The sequence below is a fragment of the Pongo pygmaeus genome, chromosome 11, assembly GCF_028885625.2.
Source record: "Pongo pygmaeus isolate AG05252 chromosome 11, NHGRI_mPonPyg2-v2.0_pri, whole genome shotgun sequence".
In the NCBI taxonomy this organism is placed as follows: Eukaryota; Metazoa; Chordata; class Mammalia; order Primates; family Hominidae; genus Pongo; species Pongo pygmaeus.
In genome coordinates, this window is record NC_072384.2 from 31052197 (window position 1) to 31066801 (window position 14605).

At 38.8% G+C, this 14605-nt stretch overlaps 1 long non-coding RNA gene across 1 annotated transcript; it reads right to left on the minus strand.

Moving 5' to 3' along the window:
• Window positions 1-1442: 1442 nt before the first annotated feature.
• On the minus strand, window positions 1443-13580 carry LOC134737754 (uncharacterized). The gene is made up of 4 exons (XR_010122968.1): window positions 13458-13580; window positions 4731-4911; window positions 3036-3110; window positions 1443-2096 (listed from the first exon to the last, which is right to left on the minus strand). It is a non-coding gene; the product is annotated as an uncharacterized LOC134737754 (long non-coding RNA).
• Window positions 13581-14605: the final 1025 nt, after the last annotated feature.

Genomic DNA, 14605 nt, shown 5'->3' on the forward strand with positions numbered 1-14605 from the left:
TGATACATAAGCAAGCTGAGAGTGGCAGCTGAATTTATTGACACAATAAAGATAATTTCCTTGAGCTCCTGGGAAGGAATGAAGTAGGCTGGGAAGAGGAACTTTGATGGGAACAAGCAATTTTATTAGGTAGGATATGATAGGAAGCCTTTTCCCCATCGTATAACTGAATCTTTCATAAAATACCTACACTTCATTAACTGTTGACTTAAAATTGTTTGGGGCAGTGAGTACACATAGACATATAGAATAGAGTGGTAGACATTGGAGACTACAAAAGTTGGAAGGGTGGGAGGGGAGTGAGGGTTGAAAAATTGTCTCTTGGGCACAATGTCACTATTCGGGTGATGGGTTCCCTAAAAGCCCAGATTTCATCACCATGCAACATACTGTGTCCGGAATTGGTTCCTTCCCGTAGGTTCTTGGTCTTGCTGACTTTAAGAATGAAGCCACAGACCCTTGTGGTGAGTGTTACAGCTCATTGCTACAGCTCATAAAGGCGGCGTGTCCAGAGTTATTCATTCCTTGGTCTCAGGGGCTTCAGGAGTGAAGCTGCAGACCTTTGCGGTGAGTGTTACAGCTCATTGTTACAGCTCTTAAAGTTAGCGTGGACCCAAAGAGTGGGCAACAGCAAGATTTGTTGCAAAGAATGAAAGAACAAAGCTCCCACAAGGTGCGAGGGGACCCTAGTGAGTTGCCACTGCTGGCTCGGGTGGCCTGCTTTTATTCCCTTATTTGGCCCCATCCACACCCTGCTGATTGGTCCATTTTACAGAGTGCTGATTGGTGCGTTTATGAACCTTTAGCTAGACACAGAGTGCTGATTGGTGCCTTTACAATCCTTTAGCTAGAGAGAAAAGTTCTCCAAGTCCCCTACCCAATTAGTTAGACACAGAGAGCTGATTGGTGCATTTACAAACCTTTAGCTAGACACAGAGTGCTGATTGGTGCATTTACAATCCTTTAGCTAGAGAGAAAAATTCTCCAATCCCCACCCAACACAGAAGCCCAGCTGGGTTCACCTCTCAATATCCATGTAAGAAACCTGCTCTTGTACCACCGAAATATATGAAAATAAAACAATTTTAAAGATTTAAAAAAATAAATAAATAAAATAAAATGTTTAGTCATCTTTTTTAAAAAGTAAAATAAAATTGTGTAGGGGGAGATGCAGCAAAGATGTATGAAGAACACAGCCACTGCATAAAAAGTCTAGTGTGTCCATGATGCAGAAGTCCTAGTACTATGTGATATCAATTTCCATGGACAATCCGAATTGTAATTGGTTTTAATTGGTGTTCTTTTAAAATTGGTTTTCTTTTAATACTGGTTTTTATAAGAATGTAATCAAATAAAAATACAAGAACTCTCCTATTTAAAAGAATAATAATGTCTCAATGTATCTTTTTCTATGGTATGTTTATATGAAACTCTTTCTCGGCTGGGCATGGTGGCTCATGTCTGTAATCCCAGCACTTTGGGAGGCCGAGGTGGGTGGATCACAAGGTCAGGAGTTCAAGACAAGCCTGGCCAAGATGGTGAAACCCCATCTCTACTAAAAATACAAAAATTAGCCAGGCATGGTGGTGGACACCTGTAATCCCAGCTACTTGGGAGGCTGAGGCAGAGAATTGCTTGAACCCGGGAGGCGGACGTTGCAGTGAGCCGAGATCGCACCACTGCACTCCAGCCTGGATGACAGAGTGAGACTCTGTCTCAGACAAACAAACAAACAAAGAAACTCTCTCTCTTCAACTGCCAGAAAGACCAAAAAAAAAAGTGAGGGAGCCAAAAAAGAAATTTAATTGGACTAATTGTTGCCAATTGGGGTTTAGCAATGATAGCCACTTAGCCCTTCCATGTTCTAAGTCAGAAACACTAAAAGACTAAAATCTACATTTCCTAGACTCTCTTGGATCTAGGAATATGAATGAAATTGAGGCTGTGTAAGTGAAATCAGTTCATCTGAGATTTGAGAGGTAAGTGGAGGTCAAGGCATTCTTCAGAGGCTGTGGCAGCAATCGAGCCAGTTGTGGCAGAACTCACAGTCCTCTTTTTTTGTTACCTGCTTGTGCCATGGGGCCGGCATCTGTGAACTAATAATATGGCATATTAGAGTACTAATAGAGCTGTAGATTTAAACAGTCAAGGATTTAATTTGTAATTGGCATGATCTAGCTCCAAACCGTTCTTTAAAAGGAGTAGCTTTCTTGTTGTTGTCTTAATTTATTTAATTCTATTAATATTTAGAAAACTCCTTCAAGGTGATGGCACTCCTTATTCATCTTATGAAGAAGTTTACCACCATGGGGTATGCAATTCCACGTTTTGAAACATTCAATCACCATCAATAAAACAGCAGCAGCCATTAAGCAGTCAAATTGAATAGAACCTCCTTAGAAAGCAACTTAAATGCACTATGGCTGGAAGGTCAGCATGTGGCAGCTTAACAAAGCGGGAAGTCAGATAAATTTCTTTTGCCACCCCCAAGAAAGGCATACCCAAGGCATATGGCTTCTTCCACTCCCTTTTTTGGATTATTTATTTCTTTTGAAATTCCCACTCCACCGCCATCTACCTACCCACATTTCTTGCTCTTTAAGAGCCCAAATGAAATCTTATCTCCTCCAGGGAGATTTCCCTCTCCCATTCTCAGTGATTTTCCCTTCATCTATTATTTTATAATTTTCATATCTTTTCCATTTTCCATTATTTCTGCTATGGCACTTTTATTCCTAGTGACTTTTTTCTGGATGAAGATACACATTATACTTCCCTAAAATCTATCCTGACTATAAACACAAGATGTTAAGGCCTGGGTTTGTTTTGGTTTGTTTGTTTGGTCCTTGCTTTATCCCCCAGTACTTGATATTTGGTAGATTCTCAATTAATATTTGGTGAGCAAATAAATTGTGTTATCAGAAAATATTGGTCCACCCAAAATCAATGCACCCCTGTCCATAGCATAGGGTTGTTTATGGAATAAATTTCCTAGCCCCCTTGCATCCTGGGGTGGCCACAGGTCTAGTACTTACCAGTAGAACATAAGAAGTGATTTGGTTCCTTTCTGAGATGGAGTACTTGAAGTAGGTCCTTTTCCTTTCCAATGCCTAGAAACAAACAAGTCCAAGGCCCTGGGTGGTTAGGGAGCCACAAGACAAAAGAAGCCTAGATTTCCAAGTTACTGTGTGGGAAAAAAACAAAAAGCTGTTTTTGTCCATTGAGAAAACCCATATTGAACATTTGCATAAGTGAGAAAAATTTACTCTGTGATTCACACAAAGATCTGTACAAGATTGTTTAAGAAGTTTTATTCACAATAGGTAAAAACTAGAAACAACCCAAATGTTCTTTAACTGGTAAATGAATAAACATATTGCAGCAAATGCATATAACGGAATACCATTCAACAATAAAAAATGTGTTAAAGATATATATAGATATAGATATAGATATATAAGAACATGAATGAATCTCAAAAAGCATTATGCTATGTAAAAGAAGACAGGCACACACACAAAAGCTATATAATGAATGATTCCATCAATGTAATATTCTGGAGAAGGCAAAACCATAGGAACAGAAATCAGAGCAGTAGTTGCTCAGTTCTGTGGGTGGAAGGAGGGGACTACTCCAAAGGGGCATAGGGGAACTTTTTCGGGTGAAAGAAATATTCTGTGTCTTGGTTGTAGTGCTGGACACTTAGTTGTAAATCTTTGTTAATGTTCATTGAACTGCACACTTTATATAAATTATTCCTCGGTAAACTTGATTATTAAAACATCTTCTGTATTAAGACATTGGAATTTTGGAATTTATTTAGTACATGGTCAAATATGCTAGTGTCATTTTAGCTAATACATGAATGGAGGAAGAGTAAAGTCAAACTCCACCCAAGGGTCTGCTTTAGCATGCTCCAACACCCTGCATGTTGCTGAACTCATAATAAATGCTCAGGAAAAAAGTGTGTTGAAGTAACTTTAATTTCTCTCCCACAATTTTTTCATTCCATAGTTTGCCTACAATCATTTATATATTCATTCACTCATTTCCTCCTATAATTGCACACCGTAAAACAAAAGCTGCCAAGCTCCATACTCTGCAAACACATTTTTCAAATGCTTTCCATGCAAGCAATCAGGCATTGGTCTGTTTTATTCATAAGGTGATTTTTCTTTCTAGCTGCTAGAGCCACTTAAACATTTAATATCCATAAAACTGCTTTAATTTTTTAAGAACACAAATGGGGATTCCATTGCACTAAATATGGAACCATTTGGTGTCATAGCAACAAGCCTCATTTGTACCATTCAGAATTCACTTACTGAGTATAGCTCTCAAAAAAAATAGTCTGACCTTCTTGGTCATCCTTCTCAGTCACAGATTTTGAACCCTAGGCTTCCAATACTCCCTTCCCCTTCACCTTGAAATCATCCTTTTCTACTTTAAGAGGACTTAATGCCCTAAATGTTTCACTGAATCTATTTCCCAAAGTTAATCAGAACCAATGAAAGTGTGCTGGAAAAGAAGGAATATCTGAGAAGACACAGAATCTCTATTTATTATGATTTTCTAGAACATATTCTCCAAGAATACACAGAGTTAGAATATTAAAGTAGCTTGGAGAGAAGATGGTTAAAAGCTTTGGAAGCAGGTGTATTAGTCAGGCTAGGATAAGCTATGCTGGGTAACAAACAATTCCATAATTACACATCAAGACTTTACTGTACCTTTTATTCAAACAAGTCTGTTTGGGGACTAGGAGGCTTTCCAGAGTGCCTGACCTCCATGCAGCCACTTTGCAGTCCAGGATTCTTTAATACAGATGTGCATTAGAATCTCATCTCACATACTTAGGAGTTCTGTGCCAGGAGCACGTAATTTAGGCTCTCAGAGCCTCATTTTTCTCATCTATAAAAATGACATAATAAATCAGTTTTCAACAAGGGATTAAGAATTTTATGTATTCTCTATCCCAGAGCTTCTGCACCGATGAATAAGACCCAATGGAGGGGCAATACTTAAAATAAAGTAGTAAATTCTTTTAAGGGAAGAACATCATGGTCCAAAAGACATTAGGGCACTCTTGCATCTCAGAGTGAAGAATGGTCTAGAAGAAAAACAACCTCCAAATTTGAACCAATTTGTTGCAGCACAAAGAGAGCCATGAATGAAAAACTAGGTGTGAGCCCCATGTGGTCAGGTACTCTATGTTTTTGACAACAGTAGCCCCAGCCTGGCACACGGTAGGTGATCAAAGCTACTAAATCTTGAATGAAGCAGGGATTCTGAACTCATCTCACCATAACAGTTGTCATCACCCCCAAATAGGCTCTGGTTTTCTCATATATAAAGAGATTATCTGAAATGATACTTCCAGCTCTGAAATGCATCATTTATAGCTCCTAAAAGTGAACAGGGCCTTAAGGGATCATGTAGTTTAATACCATTCCTGCTGTCTCTGCTTTCACCCCTAGCAGGAAGGCACTTAAACCTTCCATGACAGATTATTATCCATCCTTTGATGGGATAGATGTAAATGACATTGGGTGATTTTTCTGTATCTCCCCTTAATATCATTAATAATTCCCTACCTTATATTTTTAAAGTGCAGTGTCTACCGACAAAAATGTCAAAATTGACATACTGAGATTATAGTTATAAGAACAGAGTCAAATAGCTCAGAAAAAGCAATTTGGATTCTGGGATTGGCTTCAGTCCTAAAGATACTCCATAGTGCCTTGACATTATAGAGGCATATGAAAGTAAATTCAGTCTCCCAAGACATATTTTTACTCTGGTTAGACAATTAACGAAAAAGGCTATTAAAGCTAATCTATCGTTGTTAGCATTTGAAAGAAAGCTCCCAGAAAAGTGAGAGCTTTCTTTCATTTCATTTCATTTCATTATGATGTTTCTTAGGAACAATATAATGCTCCTAAGCAAGAAAACACTACAATAGAGAAACCAAATTGGGTAATGGCACTTTTCTCCTCTTCGGATGGATGATGGGCAGATAATGTGAACAGATGATAGATAAATCAGTAATGTGAACAAATGGCAGAAAGAGGGAGCTGTCTCCTGTGGCAGAAGGACGTTCTTGGGGACTTTGCCTGACTCAAAGGAGTACAACTGCTTTGAGGGTGAATTAAATACTCAGTCATTCATCAGACCAGAGAATATACTTGGTGATTTAAAATAATTTTAATACTAATTAAATAAAAGGTATAAAAGGTGCCCTCCTCACATTATCTCATAACAATGTTTCTTTCTTTTTTTTTTTTTTAAACAGAGTCTCACTGTGTAGCCCAGGCTGGAGTACAATGGTGTGATCTCGGCTCACTGCAAACTCTGCCTCCCGGGTTCATGCCATTCTCCTGCTTTAGCCTCCTGAGCAGCTGGGACTACAGGCGCCAGTCACCATACCCGGCTAATTTTTTTTTGTATTTTTAGTGGAGACGGGGTTTCACCATGTTAGCCAGGATGGTCTCAATATCCTGACCTCGTGATCCGTTCGCCTTGGCCTCCCAAAGTGCTGGGATTACAGGTGTGAGCCACCGCACCTGGCCCAAAATTTCTTTCTTAAGTCGTTATGACGAAGGGGTTAACAAAAAGCTTGGTTAAAATTGCTAAAATTTGACAATTGAAAGACAGTAGGATAGTTGGCCTAGTATAGGAGGGTGAAATGGTGGTGAGAGGACAGGGAGCAGGACAGATAGAGCAAAACAAGTGTGTTAGTCATGCTAGGATAATCTATGTTGAGTAACAAACAATTCCATAATTACGCATCAAGATTTTATTGCACTTTTTACTCAAACAAGTCTGTTTTGGGACTAGGAGGCTTTCCAGAGTGTCTGGCCTCTATGCAGGAACTTTGCAGTCCAGGATTCTTTAATCCAATGGGTCTGCCATATCAGTATGAAGATTCTTCAGTCATCGGGGCAGAAAAACAGGCAGTAAAGAACTACCCATTGCTGACTACCATGCAGAACAACTTTGGAGAGACCAAGATTACTTGGCCCCCAACCCATCTTGTTAATATGCTGTCCACTTGCTGAATTCAGTTACATCACCATGTAGGATCCTGCACCCCTAACTCTTCCAGCAACACAAAAATTAAATCAGCCTATACAAAGATTTCATATATAAACATTTGAATTTAAATATAAGGGCTTATTCATGGAGATCAGCATTAGAGTAAGGAGGAAAGGAGAAATTCATATTGGCAACTACCGGAGGAGGTATGAATCCCTACATTGATTCCTAGAATAATTTAGAAACCTAAAAGACCCAGACTTCCATTGATCTCGAATGTTCCCCACAGAGTAAAGTTGTAGCCTTGACATCTGCTCCTTCTGTTCTAGCCAGCCTTTAGTCCCCACATGAAACTCAGCCACTTCAGGCTCTGGTGCAAATGTAGCCCCCATATGAGGGATGCGTGGAGACCTAGAACTCACAGTGTAGTTCTCAGCAGCTTGGCAAAGCCAACCTTGCAGCTTACCTGCTAAATGTGTAGCACAGTGCTAGCACCTAGTGCTCTTGAAATAATAGGTCACATGTAAAGCTGTCTTTTGAACTAACTCTCCATCCTCTTAACAACACTATAAAGTGGACACTGCTATTATTCCCATTCTATATGAAGAAATAGGTACGGAGAGGTTAAATAACATCCCTAAAATAATACAGCCAATACAGCCATTAAATGGAGGAGATCATAGCCTGACTAATAAACAGACTGAAAGGACACAGAGCAAAATCAGCAAAAGGAAAAATGCATAAGATGAAGTCTGGAGGAAACCAGGCATAAACTTCCAAGAGTCTTCTGTCTGTGGAATTGAAGTAGGAGGCAGGACCAGATTCCAAAAGTGGGGCTTGGACACTGGACCAGATTGAGAACTAGCTAAAACAGGGAAGAGGTGAAAATACTTCTCCCTAAGACATGCCCACCAGTGTGCCATATCAGTTTGCCATTGCCATGGCAACTCACAGAAGTTACCACTCCTTACCATGGCAACGACCTGATGACCCAGAGGTTACCACTCTTTTTCTAGAAATTCCTGCATAACCCACTCCTTAATTTGCATATAATTAAAAGTGGGTATAAATGTGACTGCAGACTGCCTCTGAGCTGCTACTCTCAGCACACTGCCTCTGGGGTAGCCCTGTTCTGCAAGGAGCGGCACCTCTGCTGCTGCTGTACACTGCCACTTCAATAGAAGTTGCTAACACCACCAGCTTGCCCTTGAATTCTTTCCTAGGCAAAGACAGGAACCCTCCCAGGCTAAGCCCCAACTTTGGGACTCTCCTGTCCTGCATCAGAATCACACAGGACACGCTTAATTCTTCCATCATCAACTTATGATAACACATGTGAAATGTCTACCAGAGGCGTCATTCAGAGATTTACTGCTCAGGGGCTTTTGTTGAGGGCAGGTCACATAGACAACCCTCCACTAGCATATACCAAAATTCCAAGACTCCCAGAAGAAAAGCAAGTATTCAGCATAAGCCATATTGTTTGCACAAACAGTTTAGTTTAAGCACAAAAGCCACTTTTATCAGTTCTGGAAATGGTGGAGACTCTCCCCAAATCCAAGTTTCCAGATGCTAGTCAAGCACCAGCCCTGCAAACAAGCCTTCCTAAGTAGTCAGTCTTCCTTGATCAATTCTTTTCATCACACTTTCTTATCCAGCAAGCATTGTACTAAGGAATGAGTTCCAAAGATTTATTTTTAAGCATCCACTATGTGCCAGACACAGTTTCAAATGCTGGGTATACAGAAAAAAAAAAAAAAGCAGACAAAAGACTTTCACTTATAAAGATTTCATCATCTACTGATGGAAATAGACTGCAAATAAACTAATAAATATCCAATAAAAATTTTTTTGAAAAATAAAAAATCAGAGTGGAGGAATAGATATCACAGAAAAGACACTCCAGAGAGAGAATCAGGAAAGCCTCTGCTGTGTGGGTGTGTTTGAGCAGTGAAAAGAAGGGGCAAGTCACATGCCCCTCAGTGAAAAGAGCTTTCCAGGCTGAGGGAGAAAGGCGTGCACAGTCACTGAGATGGGAATATGCTTGTGTGTATGCAGCAGCCACAAAGAAACTGAGTGAAACTAGAGAGAGAGAATGTATCCAAAGTCCTTACCTTGGCCAATAAGTCCCTCTGCAGCACGGCTCCTGTGTAAGAGCAGTAGGATGCCATTGGCAGGTTGAGTGGGGGGCTGGCAGTAGGATACCATTGGCAGGTTGAGTGGGGGGCTGGCATGGTTTGATTTGTTTTAAAAAATGAGTAAGTCATGCTTCCCACCTACAAAGGGCTCTGGGCTTACTAGGTTAAAGAGTTGTGTCAATAAGTGATGGCAATATAGTGGGTACACACTAAAAGAGAGATACAGAAAGGAATAAAGTTGAAGAGAAAATGATATTTGATTTCAAAATTTATTACAAAGCTTCAAAAATAAAAATTATGAGATTGGCATAAGGATTTGTCTATAGCTTTTTCCATGGCTCCATGGAATAGAATAGTCCAGAATTATATCTACATGTATATGGACAACTGATTTTGACAAACACGAAAAGACAAGTTAGTAGCAAAAGAATAGCCTACTCAGCAAACAGTGGTGGAACAATTAGATGGCCACGTACAAAAAAAATTAACTATGATAGATACCTTGCACCATATATAAAAATTAATTTGAAATAAATTGTGGACCTAACTGTAATACTTAAAATCACAGTACTTCTAGAATAAAATATAAAAGAAATTATTTGTGGCTTTGGGTTAGGCAAAGTTTTCTTAGATAAATCAACAAAAGCACAATCCATAAAAAAACAAATTTATAAATTTGACTTCACCAAAATTTCAAACTTCTCTTTTCAAAGGATTCTGTTAACATAATCAAAAAAACAAACCATAGACTGAGAGAAAATACTTAAAAATCATATAGGCTGGGTGTGTTGGCTCACATCTGTAATCTCAGCACTTTGGGAGGCCGAAGCAGGCGGATAACCTGGGGTCGGGAGTTCGAGACCAGCCTGACCAACATGGAGAAACCTCGTCTCTACTAAAAATACAAAAATTAGCCAGGCATGGTGGTGTATGCCGGTAATCCCAGCTACTCAGGAGGCTGAGGCAGGAGAATCTCTTGAACCTGGGAGGTGGAGGGTGCAGTAAGCCGAGATCATGCCATTGCACTCCAGCCTGGTCAACAAGATCAAAACTCCATCTTAAAAAAAAAAAAGAAAAAGAAAAAATCATATCTGTGATAAACAGTTTCAATCCAGAACATAAAAAAAGAAATATCAAAACTCATTTATAAGGAACGAAACAACCCATTTTTTTTTTTAATGGGCAAAAGGTTTAGGCAGACATTTTACTGAAAAAGATATACGGATGGCAAATGAACATGACAAGATGCTCAACATTATAGTCACAATGAGACACCACTATACAACTGTCATAATGACTAAAATTTAAAGCAAACAATTATTTTAAGCTTTGGCAAGAATGTAGAGAAAAAGAAAGTTTCATATACTTCGGTGGGATGTAAAATGGTACAATCACTTTGGAAAACAGTTTGGCAGTTTCTTAAAGGTTATATACATATCCATCATATGATTCAGCCTTCTACTTCTAAGTCTTTACACACACCTAGAGAAATGAAAGCATATATTAATTTACATGATTTTCATAGAAGCTTTATTTAGAATAGACCAAATGTCCATCAGTAAGGGAAGAGATAAACAAATTATAGTGTAATCCATACAATGGAATACTATTCAGCAACAAAAAATAATGAACTATTGATACATGCAAAAATGTGGCTTATTCTGAAATTGATGATGCTGAGTAAAGGAAGTAAGAAAAAAATACATACTGCTTAATTCCATTTGTGTAAGACTCCAAAAAATACAAACTAATCTACAGTGACAGAAAGCAAATAAATGTTTGCCTAGGCCGAGAGGCAGGGAAAGTGTAGGAGGGAAGTGTAATAAAAGGGCATGAGGAAATTTTTGGAAGTCATGAATTCATTATTTGATCATGATGATGCCCTCAATAGTATATATATATACACACACACACACATACATATATATATATATGTAGAAATGGAGAAGGAGGATATGGAAAATGTATGTGATGTGAGAAAAACAGTCAGGACATTGCCCTAAATGGGTGCCTACCTGTTAGACCTGATTCTTGACTCTTAATTCAGCATGGTGCAACTACCCCAACCACCTGCCCTGATGCCTTCATGTTTCCAGCTTCTGAAATACATCCTTATCAACTGTTCCAGACTTCAGAGACTTATTTGAATGTCCAGATACCACCCATGCTGGATGTAGCTGAGCCAGCTGGCCAGAGATCTTTCTTCAACTCTTAGTAAGAATGTATAGTTTTAAAAAGCATGAGATTTCATGAGAAAATATGCTCAACATCAATTGTCATTAGGGAAATGTTAATATAAACAACAGTGAGATGCTACCACATACTTACTAGAATATCTAAAATGGAACAATCCGATAATACTAATTTCTGGCAAGGCTGCAGATGCATAGGAACTCTCATTCACTGCTAGTGGGAATGCAAAATGGTACAGCCAATTTGAAAGACAGTTTTTTCAGTTTCTTACAAAGCTAAACATAGACTTGCCATACAATCCAGCAATTGCACTTCTTGGTATTTACTCAACTGATTTGAAAACTTAGGGACACACACATAGAGCACATGAATGTTTATAACAGCTTTATCTGTAATTCCCCAAAATGGAAGCAACCAAGATTCCCTTCAATAGGTAAATACATAAACAAACTATGGTACATACATACAAAGGAATACCATTCAGCATTAAAAAAAGAATAAGCTATCAAGCCACACAAATACTTGGATGAATCTTAAATGCATACTGCTAAGTAAGAGATGCCAGTTGGAAAGGATGTATACTCTATAGTTCCTTTTATATGACATTCTACAAAAGTCAAAACTATGAAGATGGTAAACAGATCAGTTGTTGCCAAGGATTTGGGGAGATAGGGTTGAATAAGTGAAGCACAAGAAATTTTTTTAGGGGGGTGAAACTATTCTGTATAATACTATAATTGTGAATATATGACATTATGCATTTATCAAAACCAATAGAATTTTAAGGCATGAGGGAACTTTAATGTATGCAAGTAAAAAAAATCATAATTTAGGATGTTGAGGAATGCAGTGGTGGAATGCAGGATGTGACCTAAAAATCAAACTGTATAACAAGTGTATGAAACAATCTCACTGAAAGCGACTGAGGAAAAGGTGCTGACCTATGTAACTTTGGAAATGAGTGGAGTATGTAAGACTAAGGCAAAAGGAGCTGCACATAAACACTGTCCTCTCGATGATAAATTGATTTCCCATGGAGGTACAGGTTAACACTTCTGAAACTACTATTCATGTATGCTGGAACTGAATGACTAGGTAAATGAAATGGAAGATGGTGAGAGCCAGATTTTTCACTGTTGAAGTGGAAGGTTGCAGTATGCAAGGAGAGAAGGCTAGAATGGTGTATGTGTAACAGATTAGAGTGAGAAACATTAGCACAAATTCATATTATATTTAATATAAATACAGATGGTTACATTAGTGATATTTATAGATATGTGTATATAAACAGTTTAGTATACACACATATATTTCTTTTTTCTGTCAGCCGAGGTAGCCTAGAAGCAACAAAATCCCAGTGGCAGAACACACATAACATCCAAATCTTGGCTTCTAATATCATTCTCCAATAAAAGGACATGGGCTCCTAGGAGAAATGACTCTAGGACTGGGTCAGGAAATATATAAGATGAACCTGCAGCAATTCATAGTGCCAGAATATAAAAGAGTGCTAAAAAAATTAAAAAAAAAACACAATAATGGAAGCATACAAAGGACGCATGAGCCAACAGAAAGAACAATAAAATAAGTAGTATTGAATTATTACCTGAAGTATAAAGTAAATATAATGAGTCTGTACAGTACGATTTAATTAATTGGGAAAATAATTCGTTTAAGATCTTATAGCTACTAAGATCTTATAAATATTAATTAACTTTATGTAAATTTAATATAAATATTAATTTATTAAGTCAAATATAAATGTATATGATTAATGGTAAGAATAGACAAATCTACCATGCAGACTGATTTCTAATAATTTACATGTACACTTCACTCTCAAGAAAGTGAAACATAACTCCGCTTTTGTGGCCTTACTCATGCCGTAGGTCTTGAGTCACTTGAGATGTTGGAAATAAGCTCATGATACAGGAAGCTTTTATGGATGGAGCTTTAGGTCAAAATGAAAAGGCAAGAAGAGGCATGCACGGAAGCACAGAAGTGAGATCGAAGGCTGAAGGGTGTTGGGTTAGGAGAGACCATCTGGCTGTTTTCTGGAGGAGTTTGGTGAACATGTCCCCATGTACTTACAAGAAATCCAAAGGTGCAGGAGTTTAAGTATGGGAGTTTTTTCTTTAAGTATGTAGTAACTGTTGGGGAAACGAGTCCCATACCACCCAGCGGGTACCCCGAGTCCAGCGGAGACAAAGGAATTAGAAAGACAGAATACGCGTTTAAAAGGCGGGTCCGGGGGACGGAGCGTCGGAGGCTTGCTCACGGCCCAGACCTCTCAGGCTCCGCCCAATTTATTGGTTTACAAGCTCTTTGTTCTTAGGGCAAATGGGAGGGGTAGGAAGGGAAGAGGAAAAGGATTAATCAGTGAAGGAGAACTCGAGAGTCATTCAATAAGATGTATAGCAGTGGCGGTTTCTTTGAATTTCCTCGAGCAAAGGCGTGTGTCTAAACTACTTAAGATCTTTAACTTATCGGGACTGAAACGGGTGGGAGCGGGTTTCAGGAGGAGCCAAAATGTTTGATTTTACTCCACTGCTTCAAGGGAGTGTTATTTCCCTGAGCAACCTGTGGCATGCTGCGGAGCGGTTATGCTCTCGGGGCATAAAGACATGAAGGCAATAAGGAGACTTTTCTCCTCAGAGGCCGCCCCCGGCTCCCCATGGGTGTCTCACACAGGGGAGACCAACTCAACTGGCACCCCAGAAACTCTCTTTCCCACAGTAACTTTCTTCCAGAGTACAGTAAGGAGAAAAGGGGGAAAAAAGTTACTCTACAGTGGAGAAACCTGACAAATCCTAAGTCAGCCCGGTGATCAAGGTTAACACCAACAGTGACAAGTCATGTTGATAGCACAGACCCTTAATATGGTGGGATGAGAATGGTCCTTTACTTCTGTGGTCTTCCTCCTAAAACCACAATTTAATCATGAGTAAAACATTAGCAAAATCCCAATTGAGGAATATTCTGCAAAATATCTAACCAGTACTACTGGAAACTGTCAAGGTCATCAAAAACCAGGAAAGTCTGAGAAACTGTCATAACCAAGAAGAACCTAAGAGACATAACAACTAAATCTAAATGTCATTCCCTGGATGATATCCTGAAGCAGAAAAAGGGCATTAGGCAAAACTAAGAAAATCTGACTACATTGTGAACCTTAATTAAAATAATATATTAGTAGTGGTTCATTGATTGTAACAAATGTACTATACTAAGTATTAATA